Genomic DNA, 24,455 nt, shown 5'->3' with positions numbered 1-24,455 from the left:
GAAGAGGCTGTGGAATGTGTGGACTGGCAAGTGAAGAAACAGCATTTGTCTCTGAGCAGAAGCTGCTGGGCCTAGAGGTGTGACTGAGGCCATTACTCAGCTCAGTGACAACCAAGGGTTTCCATACTTTCATTGAAGAAGCATCTGGCTAGTGTTTTGCTGGATGGCACCCCTGGAATCACCTCACAAGTGGCTACTTATGGAGAATTCACTCTGTGGACAGCCTTGGCCCATCCATTTACACTTGGTCAACTCCTGGGCTCCTGTGTTGGCCAGAGGGTGTGAATTCTCACATTAACCTGCTGAAGTTAATGCAGAAGAAGTCCTCTAAGAAAAGAAACTGAAAGTCCCCCCAAACCAAATGTGGTTACAAGTTGACAACATGGAATGCAACTCAGGCAATCTTACCTCTTCAGGATGTTTTAGGGGCCAAGAAACAGGCCACAAGGTCTTTGAATGGCCCAAAGAACTGTCACAACTTCCATGCACTGAAAGCTCATTCCTCTTCCTCACAAGACACCTCCGTGAGAGCCAGTGATGCTTCCCCTAGCAAGCGGGTGCAGACAGGAGCAGCGGTGAGAAGGTGAGCAGGACCACCTGCAGGTGGACACCGACACCAGCAGAACACAACAGCTGCCAACGGGAGCAAAGGCACACAGGACCATCCAAACAGATGAAAAGCAACTTTTAAAACGTGGCCCGCCACCATTCCGGGCAGGGACAGTGCCACATATCTAAGCTCTGAATTATAGCACACAACAGGGCCTGGCACATCATAGCATGCAAATATGTTTAACTTTTTAATTGGAAACAACTGTAATTAATTTTGCCTGAATTAATGATTATTACAATGACTGCCAAATAGAGACCTTTCTAACCACATCGTTCCTTCCACATTGATCAGTTGGCATTCTACAATGAAAAGGAGCTTCTCTTCATCCACATTTATTTATCCAAGTGTGGGCTCATGGATTGCTGTTTAATGGGTTTTACTCCATCACCATATTGTACATTTTGATGTTCAAATGTCCCAGTTTGGGCCAACGGGAGCCCCTGCAAACTGTTTCCATGTACTTTTGACATGTCTGCATCCTTCTTTGAGCACTTCTTTACTCTCTGGCATAATGCGTTGCTCCTGGCCTATCTTGTACTTTTCCTGTCCCAGTCCTGGAATCAACCATTTCTCCAAAGTCCTGGTGTCCTTAGCAGAAAATGACATTAGAAACCATCGTCGAAGCAACTAGGTATGCTATTTGTTATATAAGTGTCATTGCTTCTAGGTCTGCCTGCTCTGTTGAAAGAGCTCAGAAGTACGTGTGTGTGTGTGTGTGTGTGTGTGTGTGTGTGAGTGACATAATGATATTTTAGTCAATGACAGACCACATATATAAATGTGGTCCCATAATATCATAATACCATATTTTTACTGTACTTTTTCTATGTTTAGATACAGAAATACTTACCATTGTGTTACAATTGTCTGCAGCATTCCGTGCAGTAACATGCTACACAGGTTTTTTCCTAGTGCTACAGGCCATACCATATAGCCTGGGTAGTAGGCCATACTATCTAGGTTTGTGCGAGTACACACTGATGTTCACACAGCGATGGAATTGCCTGATGACACATTTCTCAGAGCATCTCCCTGAAGTTAAGCAACACATGTGTGTGCATATATATGTGTGTATATGTATATCATACATTTACATCTATATTTATTTCTATACCTACATTGAAAACCGTGAGTTTACATCAATACCTCCAATAACACTGGGTTCATTTCTGACTTTCCCACTTCCGTATCTGTAACTCTTGTTTTCTAACAATGAGAGAACTGGTCTGTTACCCTCAGTATATTTACTTATCTGGTCAATCCCCCTAAATGTAACCAAGTTCTTGGACCCATCAGGCTGCCACCCACTCAGTTACTTTCCTCACATGGCATTCAACCTCTGCCAGGCCCTATTCCCTGTTTGGCTTGCATAAATGCTTTTCTTTTTAAAAATAATTTTAACAAATTATAAATTACCATAAAATTAACTCACTTTTTAGTATATGATTCAAAGATTTTCAAGTGAATTTATAGAGTTGTGTAATCTCCACCACAATTCAGTTTTAGGTACTTCCATCATCCTCAACAAACTTCCCAGTGTCCATGTGCAGCCAGTTCCCATCCCCAGGTAACCCTGATCTGCCTCTTCTAGAAATTTTATGTAAAGGGAATTATATGCCTTTTTTGCATATGACTGACTTCACTCAGCATAATGTTTTTGAAGTTCATCCATGTTGTAACATGTATAAGTAGTTCATTCTCATTGCTACCTTATATTTCATTTCATGGATATATCACACTTTGTTTAGCCATTTACCAATCGATAGACTGGATTTGGATTATTGCAAGTTTGGGGCTACTGTGTATAATGCCACTATGAACATTTATGTACAAGTCTTTGTGTAGGCACATATTTTCATTTATCTTGAGTAGTGCTGTAGGCAGAAGAATGGGCTCCCAGAGATGTCCAGGTTGCTAATCAGCTGACCTTAAGAAAGCAAGATTATCCTGGATTATCTGGGCAGGCCTTGTATAATCACAAGAGTCCTTAAAAGTGGAAGAGCCAGAAGAGGAGGTCAGAGTGAAACAATGTGAGACGGACTCAATCTGCTGCTGCTGGCTTTGAAGATGAAGAAGGTTATGAGTCGAGGAATTGTGGGCAAGCTCTGAAAGCTGGAAAAGGGAAGGAAAAATATTCTCCCTAAAGCCTAGAGAAAGGAACGTAGCCCTGCCAACACCTTGATTTTAGCCCAGTGAGATCCTGTTGGACTCTAACCTCCAAAAGTGTAAGATAATAAATTTGCATTGTTTTAAACCACTAAGTTTGTGGTAATTTGTTACAGCAACAATAGAAAACCAATACAGGTAGATACCTAAAAGTGTATACTGGTTGGATAGTAAATTTATGTTTAACTTTGTAAGAATCAGCCAAGCTGTTTTTCAAAGTGGTTGTGCCATTTTATATTTGTATGAAATGTATGATCTTGCTCAGTTTCTAGAGCCTTTCAGGTGATTTTTACTGATTTTCTCCAGTTTTATCATTGCTTTTGGGGGAGAGGATTTTTCAAACTTCTCATTCCACCATACCAGAACCCAACGACTTTTTGATTAAATTATCTAAAGAAAAGAGGAGGAAAAGAGGGAGGAAGTGGGGAAAGGTCAAATGTCTGTTGTTGACTTACTGGCCATACTGGAGGGCAACAGATTTCAAGGGTTCAGTCACCTGCCCGTGTCTTATTAGCTGTATGACCCTGGGCAAGTTGCCCCACTTCTGTGAGACTGTTTCCTCACTATAAAATAGTACTGGCAATTATAGGATCTGCCTCCTAGGTTTGTGATGAGGATTAGATAATACAGTCAAAGTACATAGTCAGTGCTTGACCCTAAGAGCTCTCAACTGTTGACAATGTTTTTAATGGTAAGGGCAACAAGAACAGGTTAAATTTTTTAATATCCTGTTCTATTTAAGTAGAAAGATGTATAATTGGAGAAACCACAGAGTATGAGTTCCTAGAAATGTAAACAGCTGTCTTGACTGGCATATTTTTCAACTCACTCATTGACTTCAGACACCTAAAATCTAACTACAGAATTTTACAAGTCATCTGTTGCCAATGACTATCCATACACCACCATGTCCTTCCATCAATAACAACCCTATACAATTGTATACGATTTATACTTTTTAAACATCTTTTCAGTATATACTTTCACAAGGTCTTCAGCCCAGTGGATAGATAAACCAAGAATGCTCTCGTTTGACAGATTAAGGAAACTGAGGACCAGAGGTGTCAAGTGATTCACTCGCGGTTCTACAGCAAGGAGGTGGCAGAGCTGCTTCCATTTGCTCCTCTTCATTGAATATCACTGGTTTCTGCCCATGGGCATGGTTTCCTCCTCTCTCTCACTGACATCATTTATGTTTGTTCATTGAATGTGGAAAAGATTAGCTTTCATCCAATTCAAAGATGCTAATAACACACTTAATGTCCATGAAAACATACTGATTTTATTATAATCCTGCTTCTCTTGCTGGAAGCAGCCATGCCTGGCTTGGTGGAGATTCAAGACTCACCATTACAAAGAGTAAGCTATGCTTAGGTTAAATTGGCATTTGTTCTGGGCCCAGTGGCATTTTCAATGCATTTATAAAAATGGAAATGAGTCAAGGTACCCAAGGCCGATTAAACAGGCAAGTCAAACACCCACAGAGCCCACAGTAAAGGCTTTGCCTGCAGATTCACAGCTCTGCCAACAGCTCCCATGCTCAGTCTTTCCGAAGGGCTCGCCTCCCCCCACAAAGCCCTCTCAGGCCTGCCATCTTAGACAAATCTTCACAATGGCCTTACAGCTTCAGTCCTGTCCCTCTCACATTTCACAGATGAGGAAGCAGAGACTCAGAGAGGTTAACTGACTTGCCTAAGACACACAGCTGGCAGGTGGAGTCAGGTCTCAAAATTCTATGAACTTCTCATGCTGCTCCTGTGTCCACTGATAAAGAGACCCCCTCCTCCTGCCCATTCCCTGCTAAGCCCCCTCTGATCCAAAGAGCACAGTGTACAGGCTAAATAAGTGTATAATACAAGAGAAGGGGTGTGCAGAACCATTTCAGCCACCACCCAAGGCCATCTCTGTGCAGCCTCTGCCCTCCCCAGGTTCATGTACAAGGTTAATTTCTGGTTTGACGCCCCTGAAACAAAGAAGACTTGGAGATAGAAGACACTGGGTACAGAGGAGCAATGCCTCAGGGTCTCACGAACTTGTCAGTTTTACTATTGCTATTATCATTTTTTGTTCTCTGATGGTTTTTGGGTTTGCTGCTCTGGGAAAAGCTAATCCATTAAATGAGCGATGCCTCATTCTCTTGAATCAAGTGTTTCACTTTGTACAGGGCACAGAGGAGAACAAGAAAGTAATGTGGAATTATACTAGATCCTGTTTAAAACCCAGGACAGATGAGTCGGAAAATGAAGAGCCATGTGTGTCTCCTCTGTCTCCTTGTCCTCTCTCTCATGCACACGTATACATGACCAAAGTTCACATTCCAGCCCTAAAGGATGTTTTCTCAAGGCCCCTCTCCAGGCTGTTCCAAAAGCCTGAGAAGGCAGTCCCTGCATTCAAGCCTGTCCTGCACTGACAGCCCGCCTGGACACTGGAATAGCTGAGTGGCAAGGGCTGCACCTGCATGACCTCAGATGCCAGTGAGGGCCAGGGAACATCCCCCACTCATCTTCCAGAAAACCTGGAGAGACGGGCCACATATGCAGCTCTCCCCTGTGGCCTTGGAGTGAGACCGTTGAGATCCCCTGGCCTCCAGGGCTGCTCCTCACATTCCCCAGGGTTAGGACAAGTTGGGGATATGGAGAAAGGGAACAGATGAGACACCCCAACCCTATTTTAGAAGGAAGGTTATTCACATTCATTCATTCAGCCCTGGCCAGGGCTGGCAGACAGCACACTAGGAACTGGTAACTAGCACTGGCACAGCACTTCATGGTTTCCAAAACTACTTATTTCCCACACGTTCTCTCTGGTGACTCACACAGGGCTCCTATTGCCAGACAGGGTAAATGTCATGCCCATTTTACAGATGAGCACACTGATGTCCAGAAGTGACTTGCCTAGATCACAGGGCAAGGGAGTAGCAAAGCCAGGCTAGGAACCCAGCACAGAGATGTGTAGGCAGGCCATGCAGGCCACACCGCCCAAGGCTTCAGAGCCTTCAGGGTCCTCTTGTGGCAGGAAAAGTGGGCTGAAGACTGACACATCAGAAATGTTTTGGCCTCCACCTCAATTCCAGAGATGGTGGAGGTCAACATACACCTCCCTGCCTGTCCCCTCAGCACTGGGACAATCCTTTCACCAGCCAATCCCCACCCCACGTTCCCTGCACCTAACTGTTCTCATCTTTAAATGCACACATCATGAGTGGCTTCCTCATGAGAGCGCCACAGGAATTGAGAAGGATAAAGCCCACGTGGGTCTCTTCGCCATACCAGACACAGGGTGAAGCGTTCCCTAGACATCAGCTCAATGTATTATGATCGCTCCTCAGTGTCCAGCCTGGGCACACCATCAGGGCTCGGCACCTTCACCTGGATTGACCAGGGCCCCCAGGTCAGTAGGTTGGTGTCTTCCCTGCCCTGGCCCCCCAGGAGAGAGGAGGGCAGTGGAAGGAGGGAAGGAGGGAGAAGAGGCGTCCAGCAGGGCCCTGGGCCACCTCGTGGCCAGGCATTCCCGCTCCTCGCCTTTGTCTGCACCCCTGTAACTGAGAGGCCTGTCTAGACTGAGCGGCTACTAGAAGTAATCCAGGGAAAATCTCCCTGAAACCCGATCCCTCCCCCTTATCGAGGGGCAGGCAGATTAGCCTGATTGATTGAACAATGGACGCCGAGGCTTTAACACAATCTCCATGTGTCTCCCGCGCAGAAGAGGCTCTGGGCAGATGCAGGGCCTGCCTAGTGGAGGAACCTGTCCTGTGGGGTCAGCATCATCGGCCTCCCAGGCTGCTGGAGGGAGAGAGCTGGGAGGACCCACTGCTACCAGGGCAACACTAGAATCCTGACCACCACTTGCACCATGTAGGGGCTGCTTTCCCTGCACGATCCAGGTCCCTGGTTGGGCTTACGTGCTCCACATTGTGAGTGCCTGTCGTCTTTGTCATCGTCATCATCGTCATCACCACCCCTATTTCACAGGTAAAGGCACTGCGCCTAAGCAACTTGCTCAAGGTCACACAAGAAGAAAACAGTACAGTCTGGAGTCGGCGCTGGTCTGTTTGACGCTGAGGCCTCAACCCTTGCCCGCCCTCACATCCTGCCTCCTTGGTGTTCACACTGTTGTGGTCAGTGTGACACAAGCCCTGGCCATTGTTCCAGATGACTCTCCTATATCTGTCAGCAAAGCAGTCCTCAACACCACCATAGGTGTAGAAATGCTCTGCAAGCCACACACACCTGGCAGCCAGCAGGAAGGCCAAAGGGCATCATTCTCTTTTGTTTTTATCTAAACCACCATGATTGGGAACTAACCTATAAACAAAGGCAAGGCTGTCCCTAGCTGCCTGCACTGACAGCCTTCCAGAGTGTGATGTCCAAAGAGAGGGCAAGGATACTGTCACACATGGGGACCATCAGGTCAAGAATAAAAGGGTCATCCTGGCCACAATCCGTGGGTCCCCACAGGGCTGGCTGCAGGGAAGCCCCGTTGGTACATTCTGTAATCCATGTGCTCTGGGACAGCTTGCAGGCAGGGAAGGCAGAGAAGGCAGGGAAGAGATGGATGGATGGATGGATGGATGGATGGATGGATGGATGGATGGATGGATGGACGGACGGACGGACCAGTCACAGCCCAGCCCATGCCCAGCACCGATGAGGCCAGCAGAGGGCAGTCCATGGCAGGAGCACTCAAGTGGGCCACACCTGACTTCCACATACCTCCACCAGTCACCTGTGACCCTGGGACAGTCACCTACCCTGTCTGAGACACATCAGCTTCATTTTACAAACAAGATACTAGCCACCCACCCCTACCCTGCTCTCCCAGGATAGACAGAAATTAAATGAACCAACCTGCACCCTAACTGTAGGTTAACCTCTTTCCATGGCAAGAGACTCAACTCCTTAAGAGTAGAGGCCCCACCCAGAAACTTTTGTTGAAACTCAGAATTGACGTAACTTATCAATGAAATGTAACTGTCTGATAGCAACAAGGCAGGAAAGTTACGTTTGACTGTCCTTGGAGTGCTGATCCGAGATGGTGCATGCCAGGCAGCCCCTCAACACTGCCCACAGCACAGGGCTAGGGAAGCCTCTCTACCTCAGGCACCACCTGTGTGGCTCTGCAACACTGAGCAGTGTCTGCTAACAAGAGGGCTGTGGCACATGGGCCTCATTCCACAGATGAGGAAACTGAGGCCCAGGAATATTTCATCAAGGAAATAACACAGATTTCCCCTTAGCTCTTAGCAAAAGGGTTTCCATGGAAGCATTATCAGCTCATTAACTAGAGTGAGTAACACTGATCCCCCAATAATACCACTTCGAGATTCGTTTGCAACCTGAACAGCCAGCTGGGGTCCTAATTCATTTCAGCAAATGACATCCCATGCATGTCTGTCCTTGTGATCTCGGGTTGGATAATCCCTGCACTTCTGGTTTCCTGTTGGCCAGGTAACACCTGTGCTGCCCAGCAACACCCTCCCCACCCTCTCACTGTGCCCTGAGCAGATCCATGTCCGCCACCCTCCTTGCCGCCCCACAACCATTCTTGTATCTTACTCCAGCTAGACCCTCAGCCCAGGACCTGGCCCCATTCCACTTTTGGGATTGCAGTCCCTTGGGTCCTTTTTTCTACTGCCTCAGGCAGCCAGCCTACCCACTTTGGAAGACACCTGCCCACTGGGCCAGAGGGCAACACATTCATCTCAAATAATGGGCCAATTTCTTCCTGTGACTTTATTATCAGGCAGAGAATGGCCACTAAGGCCAGCCCTCCCTTAGGGATGAGGCCCATGCCAACTGGGGAAGGGGTCTGGGATAGTCCTGACACTGGCATGATACCAGGCAGGACATGACCATGAGGAACTCTGGGTGCTAAGGACAAAGGGGACACAAAGGTAGGTGTTTCCATGCAATTCAGTGTGCATGCCAGCCCCTACGTGGGCAGCAGGGGTGGGCAGACAGCCAAGATCCAACTCCTGCCCTCTGGAAACCCATCCAACCCAGGCTTAGCATGCTGAGGGCCGGGAGGGGCTGGTAGCTGAGATGTAATTTTGGGGGGTTGTTCCCTAGAAGTGGGGCCTCTGGGTTCTGCTTTGAGAGACAGGTAGGAGGTCTGGGGCACAGGTATCCCAGGAGAAGGCAAGATGTGAGGGAGGAAAAGGCACAACTCAGTGGGACTCCTGGGGGAAGGACATGCCGGGCTCAGATCACAGGTAAACTGTGCACCATGGGAAAGGAGATGCCACTGAAGATGCAGAGCAGGGCTGAGTTCTCCAGAGACCATTCTGGGGGCAGAGGAACAGGTGGATGGAGCACGCAGGCAGAAAGAGAACAGCAGTAATGGGGCATCACAGCAGTTCAGGCTGCAGAGGGCTCCAGGCTCTTTACCTTTTACAAGCTGTGTGACCTTGGGCAGATTACTTAACCTTTCTGAGCTTTGGTCTCCTCCTGGGTCAAACGGAGACTAAAACAGCAGGGCTGCCATGAGGATTGAACCTGATAATGCATGAAAAGCATTTAGCACGGTGCCTGGCACACAGTAAATGCTCAATAAATGTTTGCTTAAAAAAACAAAAGGCAAAGGCTGACTTCTTAGAGCCTCCTCCCTCCCTCAATCTCCCCAATCAATAAAAGCAGCCCTTTTATCTAAATCCCCGGGACCAAAGGGAAACCAAACACAGCAGCTGCTGCTCAGCCTCCCAAGACCTGCACCCCGCCTGCCCGCGCTTCTCCTGCTGGGGGCCCACCGCTGCGGCTGTGGCCAAGGAAAGAATGCTGGCGCAGTGACCTGGCCGTGAACCTTTCCCCCAGCCTCCAAACATGCACAAAAGCATTTCGTCTACCTAAGCAACACAGGCACCACCCAGCCCAGCTCACCCTTCCCCACTGGGGAGCCCACGGAACCAGGGTGATCTGTGCAGGATTACACACCTGCCTGGGTTTGCTGCCTGAGACCAACTCTGGGACACAAGAAAGAAAAAATGAAAGAAAAATGTGTTCTTAATATTCATGACTCTGGTGGTATTTTTGAGCATAGCACTGAGTTCCTCCATAAAGAGAGAAATTCAATCCAGTGTAAAATGTGCTTGATAGAGGAGGGGGTAACACAAGCTCCTGAAACCCTGAGAACGGTTTGTTGGTCTTTTCACAAGAAAACTGTGGGATCTTCCAGGTGGGCCAAGAGTTTGGGAGGCACACACTCTGCAAAATTATCAGGGAAACAGATCAGCCCAGACTCTCAGGAACTTCAGAGACAAGTCCTGCTGGCTGCTGTTCTTGGTGATGTGGTGGTGGCCTGCTCCCTCGCATGGTCCTCGGTGGCTTGTAAACCACGGAAACATGCAGGCAATCTGCCATGGGCAAACACAAGCAAGATGGCATTTCAGATCTGACAAGACGGGGACTATTTCCTTGGCCATAGTTGGGTCACAATTTACTTCCTATAGTGAGATGTAGCAGAAAGATCATGGGTTTGGGGGTGGGTAAGATCCCAGGTTTGAATCCTATTTCACAACTTAAACACCACATTGCTTACCCAATCTGACCCTCAGCCACAGGTAAAACATGGAGAAAACGGGAGCTACCAGTGAGGCCTCTTCTGCGGGTAAAATTAAACGTGATTATGTTCATAAAGTACTGAGCCCTGTGCCTGGCGCATCACTGGCACTCCGTAAGTATCTGTCCCCTTCCCTCAACAAGTGTCCATGTGGGAACAAAGCACATCTACAAGCCCCCACACCAAAGTGGGTCAGTGAATCAATTCTCTAGATAACGCAAAATAATTTTTCAATGACCACCACTAGATAATTGAAATAAGGGATTTTTTTCCCCATGGAAATTATCTAAATAAGTCTCAAGTTTCTTGTGGCTGCAATAGACATGGACTGATAAACAAGGGACTTATTCACCCTGGATGAAAATCTAACCCCTGGTCATATTTCCAGAAGACAGAAGGACAACCTTACCTTTTCAGAAACTGGGATAAAAATGCAATTCCCAATCTCACAATAATTGTTTAGTACAAAGAACCAAGCTAGAGAATCCCTGGGGAGATACAAAATTCATATTAAGATGGTAGAAATTAAAAGTCCTAATGAATGTGACTTTACTTTTTGACTTCACCTTAAAAAGAAACTTTTGAAAATTGATTTATATTTTCCATTTTTAAGTGAGAATACCTACAATGAGAGTAGGAGGGTCTAAAATCAGAATTTCCAAATTAGACCCTGATTCTTGTTACTTAGTGAAACTTTCTGTCCACTGAAGGGTTTGTTTGGCATGTTTTTTTTTAACTTTATTGGGGCACAATTTACTTAAAGTAAAATGTACCCATTTTGAGTGTACAGGTTGTGGTATATTGACAAGACCAACCTAGCACAGGCAAGATCTAGAACATAGCTCCCTAAAATATTCCCTCATGTTCCTTTGCAGTCAAATCCCCTCCCCCAGCCAATAGTTTTGTTTTTTCTGAAATGACATATATATGAAATTTTGCAAGGTCTACAGTAGTCCCCTTACTTAGGATACATTCCAAGACCCCCAGTGGATGCCTGAAACCACAGATAGCACCAAACCCTATAAATACTATCTTTTTCCTATACGTATATACCTGCGATAAAGTTTAATTTATAAATTAGGCTCAGTAAGAAATTAATAGAACAATTATAACAGTATACTGTTAGTAAAAGTTATGCGAACATGGTGGTCCTTCTCTCTCTCAATATACCTCACTGTATCGTACCCACCCATTTTCCATGCTGGTTGGCCTGGGAAAGCGAACCCTTAGGTAAGGGCACACTCCTGTGCTCTATGTACGGTACTGTACTGTCCTCCTCAGCATGTCCTTGAGATCTGTCTACGAGGTCATGTACATCAGTAGCTTATTGTATTTTATTGCCAAGTAGTATTTCATTGTATGAATGTACCACAGTTTGTCCATTCGCTTACTGATGAACAGTTGGGTTGTCTCTGGTTTTTGACTCTTGTGAATAAAGCTATTAATATTTATATAAAAGTCTTTTGGTGAACATATGTTTCCATTTTTCTTGAATAAATACCAAGGATTGGAATACGCTAAGTGTGTGTTTAACTTTAAAACAAACTGCCAGCCCGTTTCCCAGAGAGGCTGTACAATTTTACTGACCCACCAAAATACAACAGTTCCAGTGACTCCATGTCCTCACTAGCATTTGGAATTGTCAGGTTTTTTACCATGTGAAATATATTCTTATTCTGCAGATTTAGTGAGGTATAAATTACAGTGAATAACATTTCACCTGTTTCAAGGACTCAGTCTGATTAACTTTGGTAATTGTATATAGTTGTGTAACCACAAGCAAGCTAGAAAACATCTATTTCGCCCAAGAAAGTTCCCCTAAGCCTCTCTGCAGCTGATCCCCTCCTCTGAACCTGGATCCTCAGCCACCACTGATCTGCTTTTTGTAACTGTAGTTTTGCCTTTACTTGAAATTCATATAAAAGGAATCGTACAATATGTAGTCATTTTTACTTAGCTTATTGTTTTTTTGAGATTCGTCCACTTTGTTGCGTGTATGAATATTTTGTTCCTTTTTATTGCCAACTGGCATTTCATAGTATGAATCCGTTACAATTTGTTTATTCACTCACCAGTGGACGCTCACTGGACTGTTTGCAGATTGCTTCCATCATTCTTGGATAAATAAGGAGCTTAATTGCTGGGCTTGGTAAACATGTTTAACTTTATAAAACACAGCCAAATAAACTAAACTAAAATAAAATACACAGCCAAACTCTTTTCCATTTTGTCTGTATAATTTTGCATCCTCACACAATGCAAGGTATGAGCATTCTAGTTGCTCCATGCCTTTGTCAACAACACTTGGCACTGTCAATCATTAAAATTTTAGCCATTCAGTGGATGTTATTGCATCTCCCTGCTAAATAAAGATGCTAAATCTACAGTCATATGATTATCATCCGTTCATATACGTCCTTATGTGAAATGTCTATCCAAATACCTTGTCTGTTTTAACAATGGATTTTTTTCTTCCGCTGTTTTAAGAGTTCTTTACATATTTTGACTAAAAGTCCTTCACCAGATATATGTTTTGTGAATATTTTATCCCAATCTGTCATTTGCCTGATTAACTGTCTTTTTTATTAAGACAGTTAATTTTTTTTGATTATGTGACTTCTTTCTTCTCAAAGAAAAGATTATGATTTTTTTTATGATAGTGTGACATCTTTATGATTAGTGACTTCTTTCTTCTCAAAAAAACTTTAGCCTATTCCAGCGTTGTGAAGAGTTTCTCCTATTGGTTCTTCCAGAAGCTTTTACATTTTAGCCTTTACATTAAAGTCCATGATTCATTTGAGTTAATCTTTGTATATGATGTAAAGTAGTAAAATCAAGCTGCCTCTTCTTTTCTATATAGCTAGCCAGTTTTTCCAGTACAACTGTTGAAGCGAATATTCATTCCCTTAGAGCCTCTGCTGCAAATCATGTGACTGTATATGTGGCTCTATTTCTGGACCCTCTGTTCCATTCTTTTGATTTATATTCTGTCCTTACATCAGTATCCCACTGAAGATTGCTGTACATTTATAGCAATCTAGGTTTTGAAGTCAGGTAGTTTAAGTTCTCTAACTTTATTATTCTTTTTCAATATTGCTTTGGATATCTTATTGTGTTTTCATGTAAATTTCAGAATCAACATTTTGGTCAATTTCTATTTAAAAATATGCTGTGACAGATGTGGATTGCATTGAGTCTACAGGTCAATTTAAGGAGAACTGACATCTCAACTATACTGAGCATTCCAACCATGAGCCTGGTATACTGCTCAATACCTTTTAAGTCGCTTTTTCTCAGGAATGCTTTGTAGTTTTAGGGGTAAAGATCTAATATATCATCTATTAAACTTATTCCTTATGTAGTGTTTTTTTTTTTTTTTTTTTTTTTTTTTTTGAGGTGGAGTTTTACCCTTGTTGCCCAGGCTGGAGTGCAATGGCGCGATCTCAGGTCACTGCAACCTCTGCCTCCTGGGTTCAAGCAATTCTCGTGCCTCAGCCTCCTGAGTAGTTAGGATTACAGGCGCCTGCCACCACACCCAGCTAATTTTTTTTTTTTTGTATTTTTATTAGAGACAGGGTTTCACCACGTTGGTCAGGCTGGTCTGGAACTCCTGACCTCAGGTGATCCACCCGCCTCAGCCTCCCAAAGTGCTGGGATTACAGGCATGAGCCACTGCCAGCCTCTTATGTAGTTTTTAAATGCTATTGTAAGTAGAGTTGTCTATTGAATTATGTTTTCTAATTGTTTATTGCTAGCATTCAGGAAAAATCTGATTTTTGTAAATTGACCTTTTGTCCTCTGAATTTGCTAAGCTCACTTATTAGTGCTACTTGCTTTTTCATAGATTCCTTAGGATTTTCTACACACGTAATCATATTGTTCATGAATGAAGACAGTTGAATTCTTCCATTCTACCTGCGTATGCCACACTTCTTTTCCTTGACTGATTTTACTGGTTGCAATCTCTAGTTCAACATTGAACAGAAGCGATGAGGGTAGATAACCTTACCTTGCATCTAATGTAGAGGGATAGACAGTGTTTACTATTTCACTATTAGGTGTGAGGTAAGCTGGAGGTTTTCTGTAGATGCTGTTTATCAGGTTGAGGAAGTCCCCTCTGCTTCTAATTTGCTGAGAGATTTTATTATAGTAACGAGTATAGAATTTTGTCAATTGCTTTTTCTGTCTGAGATAATCATATGGTTTTTTCCCTTTAATTCTGTTAATGTGATTTACATTTATTGATTTTCAAATATGAAATCAACTTTGCATTCCTAGTATAAACACTACTCAATCACAGTATATTATCCTTTTTACACATTGCTAGATATGATAAAGTTATATTAAGGATTTTTATGTCTATGTTCATGAGAGATGTTGATCTCAAGTTTTCTTGTACATCTTTGTCAGGTTTTGCTATCAAGGTGATGCTGTCCTCATAAATAAGTTTATTCTTATTCTTACCCTTTCACTATTTTTTGAATTAGGGTAAGTTTCCTATTTTTCATCCCTTAAATTCTTGATAGAATTCACCAGTGAAGCCATCTGGGCCTGGAATTCTCTTTATAAGGAGCTTTTAGATAACATATTCAATTATTTTGACAAATAGAGGCCTATTCAGTTCTGGCAATGAGTCCTTGGATATGACACCAAAAGCACAATCCATGAAAAGAAAATCTGATAAGTCAAACTTCATTAAAATTAAGAACTTCTGCTCTACAAAAGACACGGTTAAGAGAATGAAACGGCAAGCCACAGACTGTGGAAAATATTTGCAAAACACATATCTGATGAATAATTTGTAAACAAAATATACCAAACACCCTTGAAACTCAAGAAGAAAACAACCAACCAATTGTTTAAATGGGTAAAAGATCTGAACAGATACCTCACCAAGGGAGACATTCAGATGGCAAACAAGCATATGAAACGACATTTAACATCACATATCATTAGAAATACATTTTACCACACATTTCAATACACTCATGTGTGCATGCATAGTATAAATTCATTAAAAAAAACTTTCATAAAACCATATTCTTATTAATGTTATGTACTATGAATACTATCTTCTTACTATTTTAAAAAGCAGAGATGTATGTGATGAAGATTATTTGGTCTAGAAATGTGTTTTTAGAACTCTTTGCCTAAGAAATTAAACTTATTGTCTCAAAAATTCACTTCAACAGAACATCCCATTCCCTGAAATAAAATTGTTTATAATTATCACGATGATTATTGTAATGACATTAACGAAAAGAAATGCCTAGTGTATTCACGCTGCTAGTCACTTGTCTATATTCAGTTCAAATTCTTTAAAGTCTCCAAGATAGATCTTATAACCTCTGTTTTACAGATGAGGGAACCAAGTATCTTAGTCTGCTCCGGCTGCCATAACAAAATACCAGAGACTGGGTGGCTTTAACAACAGATATTTATTTTCAAACAGTTCTGAAAAGTTTAGGATCAGGGTGCCAAGTATGATCAGGTTTGGGTGAGGCCTGCTTCTTGCTGTGTCTTCACATGGGGGAGAACAAGGGAGGGTGAGGGGTGAGAGGGAGAAGGAGGCAATGCGCCCTCCAGTCTCTCTTCTTATAAATGCACTGAGCCCATCGTGAGGGTCCCATTCTCATGACCTCATCTAAATCTAATCACCTGCCAAAGGCCCCATCTCCAAATACCATCACACTGGAGATTGGGGCTTCAACAGAGGAATTTTGGAAGGATACAATTCAGTCCATAGCACCATGGTTCAGAAAAGCTAACTTGATCAATAAGTGGTAGAGGCCAGGCTATGCCCTTGCCTACCTGACTTGAAACTCATGTGTTCAGTAGACAGCATCTCCTGTTAATAAAGCTGGGCTCTGAGACAGCCTCCAAGTCTGAGCTCCTGCTTTTACTAATGTAACACATTCACTGAAGAAAGCCAAAGCTGAGCAATGAAAACCAAAGCAGCAGCTTTAAGAAAGAGCATGGGGTTCATGTTCCCACAGCACTCCTGATGCCAAGAAAGTCCCTTGTGGGAAAGTTCATGAGACTGGGGCAGGAGGGGGAACAGCAAGAGGAATGAAGCAGGTGCCGTGGTGGCCTGGGGCGCTTCTCTCTACTGGGTCATGGGCCATCCCAGCCTTGGGTCCCACCAGTGCCTGCACCCCAGGCTTGACCTCTGGATTCCCTTGGAGTGTAAGGAGGCCTGCAGTGAAGAGGCGTCTCTCGTAAGATATAGGACTTTTAGATAAAGCATCCAAAAATAAATCGGCCAAGTCCTAATGTCTGCCTATCACCAAGAAATACAGTTTTAAGAAGTTTCAGCACATCCTCCTCACCCCTACCTGAACCCAGGGCCTCTCCCATTCTTACAGTTTCCTATTCAGGGGTGGGGGTGGAGTCAAGGACATCTATTGTTCCCATCTTTCAGTAATGAAACAAGCCTTGTAAGCTGAAATTTTAATATATTTGTAAATGTTTTTCTTTAGGTGTCAAAATGTCCCAGTGTCAAAACAGCCAAGTCAACATGCCCTGCTTCTGAACGGCATCCCTGAATCAGTCGTGTCAAAATGCCCATCATAACACCTCCCTGGGTGGTAACCAGTGGGAGTGACAGATACATTAATCCACACCCTGTACTCCCAGACTGGGGGCAAGGTCACCACCCAGGAAATGTGTGTGTCACAGAGACCTTTGCTGTGAATCTACCTGTGCCTGAGATGGAGGGAGGTGGGGGTGAGGAGGAGGGGACAAGGCTTAGTAGGTCCCTGGAGGGAACTAGGAGGCCTCTGGGAGGTGGCTGGGCTCACACCCCTAACAGGCACCTGAATGTCCACAGGGCAGATTCTGAGGAGACAGTGGAGAGAACCCTGGACTGAGCCTGGGCTCTAGACCCACCCCAGTCACTAATTGCCTGGACCTCAGTCTTCTCTGCAATAAAATTAAATAGAAATCTTGGTCCTGCTCAGTCATTCAATGAGACATGCATGTGAAGTGCTTAGTGCTTAGCAAATGCTCCATGCAAAACACTAATATTAAAAAAGAGAGAGAGTAAACTATAGACTTTACACATTAATAATTAATAAATACTACAAACAGCTCTGTATCCGTAAGTTAGACAATTTAAATAAAATGAACCAATTCCTTGAAAGACACTCACCCAAGAAAAAGTAGGTAATCAGAATAGTCCTTTGTCTATTACAGATAGTTTGAAACATTCCAATAAATAAAACTCCAGGCCCAGATGGTTTCACTGGTCATTTCAACCTAACATTTAAGGAAGAAATAATACCAACTGCACAAATCTCATCCAGAACATAGAAAAGCGTGGAAGACTTTTAACTTTTTTCATGAGGCTAGCGTAACTCTAATACCCAAAGCAGAGAAGCACATTACAAGAAAAGAAACTATAAACCAATATTTCTCCTGAACACAGATACAAAAATCCTCAAAACAACACTAACAAGTCAAATCCAGCAATACATTAAAAAAAAAAAATAACAACTGAGTGGGATTTATCCTAGGAATGCAAGGCTGAATCAGTATCTGAAAGTCAATCAATGCAATTCATTGTTAGCCAACTGTATTAATATACTGTAAAGCTAAAGAGAAGAAGAACTGTACTCAAAATACTACATTGTAGTCTGTGAACTTAGTTTCTCAGTTACGAACTATGAGAGTCACGTAACATGTAAGCAACTCATACAGAGTATGAGTTAGCGATTTTGAAACAACATTCTGTGTGCTAGAGTTGAACAAATAAATAAATGTAACTGGAAATAATAAACTCTAGGTTTCTCATACTCTGAGAAAGCAATTACAAATAAGCAAATGCAGAAGGCTAGAATGAACGCTGTGATAGTAAAATTAGAGGCATCGATATTAACTAACAATTTTTAAAATATATTCTCTTAGGTAAAAACAAACAGAAATGAACATATGCAAGTGTTAATATACATACATATTTCCAAGTTCTGTGCACTGATAAAACCTAGAAGCAATGACATCCCAGCAGCAACGGGACATCTACTGCCCAGATCTTAGTTTCTAAATACCATTCTCTAATTTAAAACAATAACAACAACAACAACAAAATCAGGGCTCCTTGATTCAGTGTTTTATTCCAGGGCTGGAACAGAGTAAATGCAGAAGGAACCTGGAGCATCTCATGGTGCCAGAATATAAAGAAGTCCTCAAAACAGAATGAGGACATGCATGCAGGGCATGGGAACCAGCATTGAAGAACTCCCCCTGGCCAAAGCTGAAACACTTGGAACAACAAAACGCAAAATAGAATAACCTACAGAATAAAATAAATAGACATGGGTCAATACTGATATAAGTAAATAAGGGCAAAGGGATAGCTCTTCTTTATAAGAAAAATTGCAATTAATATGAGCAGAAGGAATAGGGAAAGAGACAATCACCATTAGAAAACTATAGTAACTGTTGCAAACAAGATACAAGATGGAAGTTTAAACGAGTGAGAGAAATTTTGAGCAGAGATGAGATATTTGCATCACCTCAAAATATCTCTTTCAAAGTATTTATGGATTACAGAGGGAAAGTAGTAACCTCCAGTGGAGGGTCCTGGCCACCACCACCTGAACTAGGTGATCCATGTCAACACCACCACAGTATTAAGACTTAATGACACTATGTGCCCCTCGCCATAGGATAAACTGAAAACGCCCATCACTTCTGGAGGATCTTGGCCTAAAATGCACAAATGTCGGTCTAGTCATGAGGAAACATTAGGTCCAGCTTAGAGACAGTCTACAAAATAACTCTTCAAGGTGTCAAGATCATGAAAAACAGTAAAGATAAGGAACTATCAGAGATTAGTGGAGACTAAGGAGACATGACAACAAAGCACAATGTGGGAACCTGAATTGGCTCCTGGAACAGGAAAAGGACATACTAGAAACACTGGGGAAACCGGAATAAAGTCTGTCATTGAGTTAGCAGTACTGTATCAATGTTAACATCTTAATTTTAATAATTATACTACGGTTATGCAAGATGTTACTTAATATTAAGCGAAACTCAGTGAAGGAACTCTCCATGCTAATTTTACAACTTTCCTGTAAGTCTAAGTTATTAACAAAATTAAAAGGTCTAGAACTTCCTTTAAGAGGGATTTTGCTCTTTAATGCACCCTCTCTCATACACACACACACATGAATATATACGAGATAATGACATATATATAAGTAAAACATAATTTAAAAATAGCACAAGGAATAGAAGGGAGTAAATGGAACTGTACTGTTGTATAGTTCTTACATTATAAATGAAGTATATAAAATTAAAGATGCATATCTTAAAACTTAAAGCAACTACTAAAAACTAAAAACTAAAATGAAATGAAGATGCACCTAATAAACCATGAATGAAAATATATCATAAAAAATTCAATTATTCCCAAAAGACAGAAAGATACTTTTAACAAAGACAGTAAAAACAAATAGAAAAAGAAACAGCAAGATAGTAGACTTAAACCCAATCCAATTATATTGATAATTACATTAAATGTAATTCCAAACAGTCCAATAAAAGGCAGAGGCTCTCAGTATAGGGGGAAAAACCCATCAAAACTATGTATTCTCTATAAGAAACCTACTTTAAAATAAGACATAGATATATTAAAGTAAAAATGCATTAAAATACATAAAAGATATACCAGGCAAAACTGAATCATGAGAAATCTGAAGTGACTTTATTACTGAGACAAAGTAGACCTAAAAGAAGGAATAATATCAGATAAAAAGGCAATTTCATAATGATAAAGGGGTTAATTCATTAAAAAAATATAATTCTAAATATGAATAAACTAAATGACAGTATTTCAAAATACAACAAAATGAGAAAATATTTTTAAACCCAATGAAAAGTGCATCATACCTAAATTTGTGTAAGAGTGCTAACGTCATACTTAAAGGGATATTTGTAACTTTAAATACTTACATCGGGAAACACAAATGATCTAAAATAAAGATTGAGACTCTACCTTAGGAAGCCAGAAAAATAAGAGCAAAGTAAATTCAAAATAATTAAAAGGAAGAAAACAACTGCAGAGATCAATGGACTGGAAAATGAATAAACAATAGAGGAAAGCCAATGAAACTAAAAGTGGATAATCTTTTAAAAATCAGAATTAGACTAGACTCTTAGAGAAGAGCAACTCCAAGACACATAATTGTCAGATTCACCAAAGTTGAAATGAAGGAAAAAATGTTAAGGGCAGCCAGAGAGAAAGGTCGGGTTACCATCAAAGGGAAGCCCATCAGACTAACAGCGGATCTCTCAGCAGAAACCCTACAAGCCAGAAGAGAGTGGAGGCCAATATTCAACATTCTTAAAGAAAAGAATTTTCAACCCAGAATTTCATATCCTGCCAAACTAAGCTTCATAAGTGAAGGAGAAATAAAATACTTTACAGACAAGCAAATGCTGAGAGATTTTGTCACCACCAGGCCTGCCCTAAAAGAGCTCCTAAAGGAAGCGCTAAACATGGAAAGACACAACCGGTACCAGCCACTGCAAAATCATACCAAAATGTAAAGACCATCGAGACTAGGAAGAGACTGCATCAACTAACGAGCAAAATAACCAGCTAACATCATAATGACAGGATCAGATTCACACATAACAATATTAACTTTAAATGTAAATGGACTAAATGCTCCAATTAAAAGACACAGACTGGCAAATTGGATAAAGACTCAAGACCCATCAGTGTGCTGTATTCAGGAAACCCATCTCACGTGCAGAGACACACATAGGCTCAAAATAAAAGGATGGAGGAAGATCTACCAAGCAAATGGAAAACAAAAAAAGGCAGGGGTTGCAATCCTAGTCTCTGATAAAACAGACTTTAAACCAACAAAGATCAAAAGAGACAAAGAAGGCCATTACATAATGGTAAAGGGATTAATTCAACAAGAAGAGCTAACTATCCTAAATATATATGCACCCAATACAGGAGCACCCAGATTCATAAAGCAAGTCCTGAGTGACCTACAAAGAGACTTAGACTCCCACACATTAATAATGGGAGACTTTAACACCCCACTGTCAACATTAGACAGATCAACGAAACAGAAAATCAACAAGGATACTCAGGAATTGAACTCAGCTCTGCACCAAGCAGACCTAATAGACATCTACAGAACTCTCCACCCCAAATCAACAGAATATACATTTTTTTCAGCACCACACCACACCTATTCCAAAATTGACCATATACTTGGAAGTAAAGCTCTCCTCAATAAATGTAAAAGAACAGAAATTATAACAAACTATCTCTCAGATCACAGTGCTATCAAGCTAGAACTCAGGATTAAGAATCTCACTCAAAACCGCTCAACTACATGGAAACTGAACAACCTGCTCCTGAATGACTACTGGGTACACAACGAAATGAAGGCAGAAATAAAGATGTTCTTTGAAACCAACGAGAACCAAGACACAACATACCAGAATCTCTGGGATGCATTCAAAGCAGTGTGTAGAGGGAAATTTATAGCACTAAATGCCCACAAGAGAAAGCAGGAAAGATCCAAAATTGACACCCTAACATCACAATTAAAAGAACTAGAAAAGCAAGAGCAAACACATTCAAAAGCTAGCAGAAGGCAAGAAATAACTAAAATCAGAGCAGAACTGAAGGAAATAGAGACACAAAAAACCCTTCAAAAAATTAATGAATCCAGGAGCTGGTTTTTTGAAAGGATCAACAAAATTGATAGACCGCTAGCAAGATTAATAAAGAAAAAAAGAGAGAAGAATCAAATAGATGCAATAAAAAATGATAAAGGGGATATCACCACTGATCCCACAGAAATACAAACTACCATCAGAGAATATTACAAACACCTCTACGCAAATAAATTAGAAAATCTAGAAGAAATGGATAAATTCCTCAACACATACACCCTCCCAAGACTAAACCAGGAAGAAGTTGAATCTCTGAATAGACCAATAACAGGAGCTGAAATTGTGGCAATAATCAATAGCTTACCAACCAAAAAAAGTCCAGGACCAGATGGGTTCACAGCTGAATTCTACCAGAGGTACAAGGAGGAGCTGGTACCATTCCTTCTGAAACTATTCCAATCAATAGAAAAAGAGGGAATCCTCCCTAACTCATTTTATGAGCCCAGCATCATCCTGATACCAAAGCCTGGCAGAGACACAACAAAAAAAGAGAATTTTAGACCAATATCCTTGATGAACATTGATGCAAAAATCCTCAATAAAATACTGGCAAACAGAATCCAGCAGCACATCAAAAAGCTTATCCACCATGATCAAGTGGGCTTCATCCCTGGGATGCAAGGCTGGTTCAATATACGCAAATCAATAAATGTAATCCAGCATATAAACAGAACCAAAGTCAAAAACCACATGATTATCTCAATAGATGCAGAAAAGGCCTTTGACAAAATTCAACAACCCTTCATGCTAAAAACGCTCAATAAATTAGGTATTGATGGGTCGTATCTCAAAATAATAAGAGCTATTTATGACAAACCCACAGCCAATATCATACTGAATGGGCAAAAACTGGAAGCATTCCCTTTGAAAACTGGCACAAGACAGGGATGCCCTCTCTCACCACTTCTATTCAACATAGTGTTGGAAGTTCTGGCCAGGGCAATTAGGCAAGAGAAGGAAATCAAGGGTATTCAATTAGGAAAAGAGGAAGTCAAATTGTCCCTGTTTGCAGATGACATGATAGTATATCTAGAAAACCCCATTATCTCAGCCCAAAATCTCCTTAAGCTGATAAGCAACTTCAGCAAAGTCTCAGGATACAAAATCAATGTACAAAAATCACAAGCATTCTTATACATCAATAACAGACAAACAGAGAGCCAAATCATGAGTGAACTCCCATTCACAATTGCTTCAAAGAGAATAAAATACCTAGGAATCCAACTTACAAGTGATGTGAAGGACCTCTTCAAGGAGAACTACAAACCACTGCTCAAGGAAATAAAAGAGGATACAAACAAATGGAAGAACATTCCATGCTCATGGGTAGGAAGAATCAATATCATGAAAATGGCCATCCTTCCCAAGGTAATTTACAGATTCAATGCCATCCCCATCAAGTTACCAATGACTTTCTTCACAGAATTGGAAAAAACTACTTTAAAGTTCATATGGAACCAAAAAAGAGCCTGCACCGCCAAGTCAATCCTAAGCCAAAAGAACAAAGCTGGAGGCATCACACTACCTGACTTCAAACTATACTACAAGGCTACAGTAACCAAAACAGCATGGTACTGGTACCAAAACAGAGATATAGATCAATGGAACAGAACAGAGCCGTCGGAAATAATGCCACATATCTACAACTATCTGATCTTTGACAAACCTGAGAAAAACAAGAAATGGGGAAAGGATTCCCTATTTAATAAATGGTGCTGGGAAAACTGGCTAGCCATATGTAGAAAGCTGAAACTGGATCCCTTCCTTACACCTTATACAAAAATCAATTCAAGATGGATTAAAGACTTAAATGTTAGACCTAAAACCATAAAAACCCTAGAAGAAAACCTATGCAATACCATTCAGGACATAGGCATGGGCAAGGACTTCATGTCTAAAACACCAAAAGCAATGTCAACAAAAGCCAAAATTGACAAATGGGATCTAATTAAACTAAAGAGCTTCTGCACAGCAAAGGAAACTACCATCAGAGTGAACAGGCAACCTACAAAATGGGAGAAAATTTTCGCAACCTACTCATCTGACAAAGGGCTAATATCCAGACTCTACAATGAACTCCAACAAATTTACAAGAAAAAAGCAAACAACCCCATCAAAAAGTGGGCGAACGACATGAACAGACACTTCTCAAAAGAAGACATTTATGCAGTCAAAAAACACATGAAAAAATGCTCACCATCACTGGCCATCAGAGAAATGCAAATCAAAACCACAATGAGATACCATCTCACACCAGTTAGAATGGCAATCATTAAAAAGTCAGGAAACAACAGGTGCTGGAGAGGATGTGGAGAAATAGGAACACTTTTACACTGTTGGTGGGACTGTAAACTAGTTCAACCCTTGTGGAAGTCAGTGTGGCGATTCCTCAGGGATCTAGAACTAGAAATTC

At 41.7% G+C, this 24,455-nt stretch overlaps 1 long non-coding RNA gene across 2 annotated transcripts in view; it reads right to left on the bottom strand.

The window, feature by feature from the left end:
* Positions 1–936: 936 nt before the first annotated feature.
* LOC129059711 (uncharacterized) overlaps positions 937–24,455 on the bottom strand; it is a 112,916-nt gene continuing 89,397 nt past the window's right edge. For both annotated transcript variants that reach the window (XR_010140028.1, XR_008525747.2), the window contains one exon: positions 937–1,201. This is a non-coding gene — a long non-coding RNA (uncharacterized LOC129059711). The remainder of the gene's footprint in view (positions 1,202–24,455) is intronic.

The sequence above is a fragment of the Pongo abelii genome, chromosome 4, assembly GCF_028885655.2.
Source record: "Pongo abelii isolate AG06213 chromosome 4, NHGRI_mPonAbe1-v2.0_pri, whole genome shotgun sequence".
NCBI classification, from domain to species: Eukaryota; Metazoa; Chordata; class Mammalia; order Primates; family Hominidae; genus Pongo; species Pongo abelii.
This window is presented reverse-complemented; position numbering and strand designations above follow the sequence as displayed.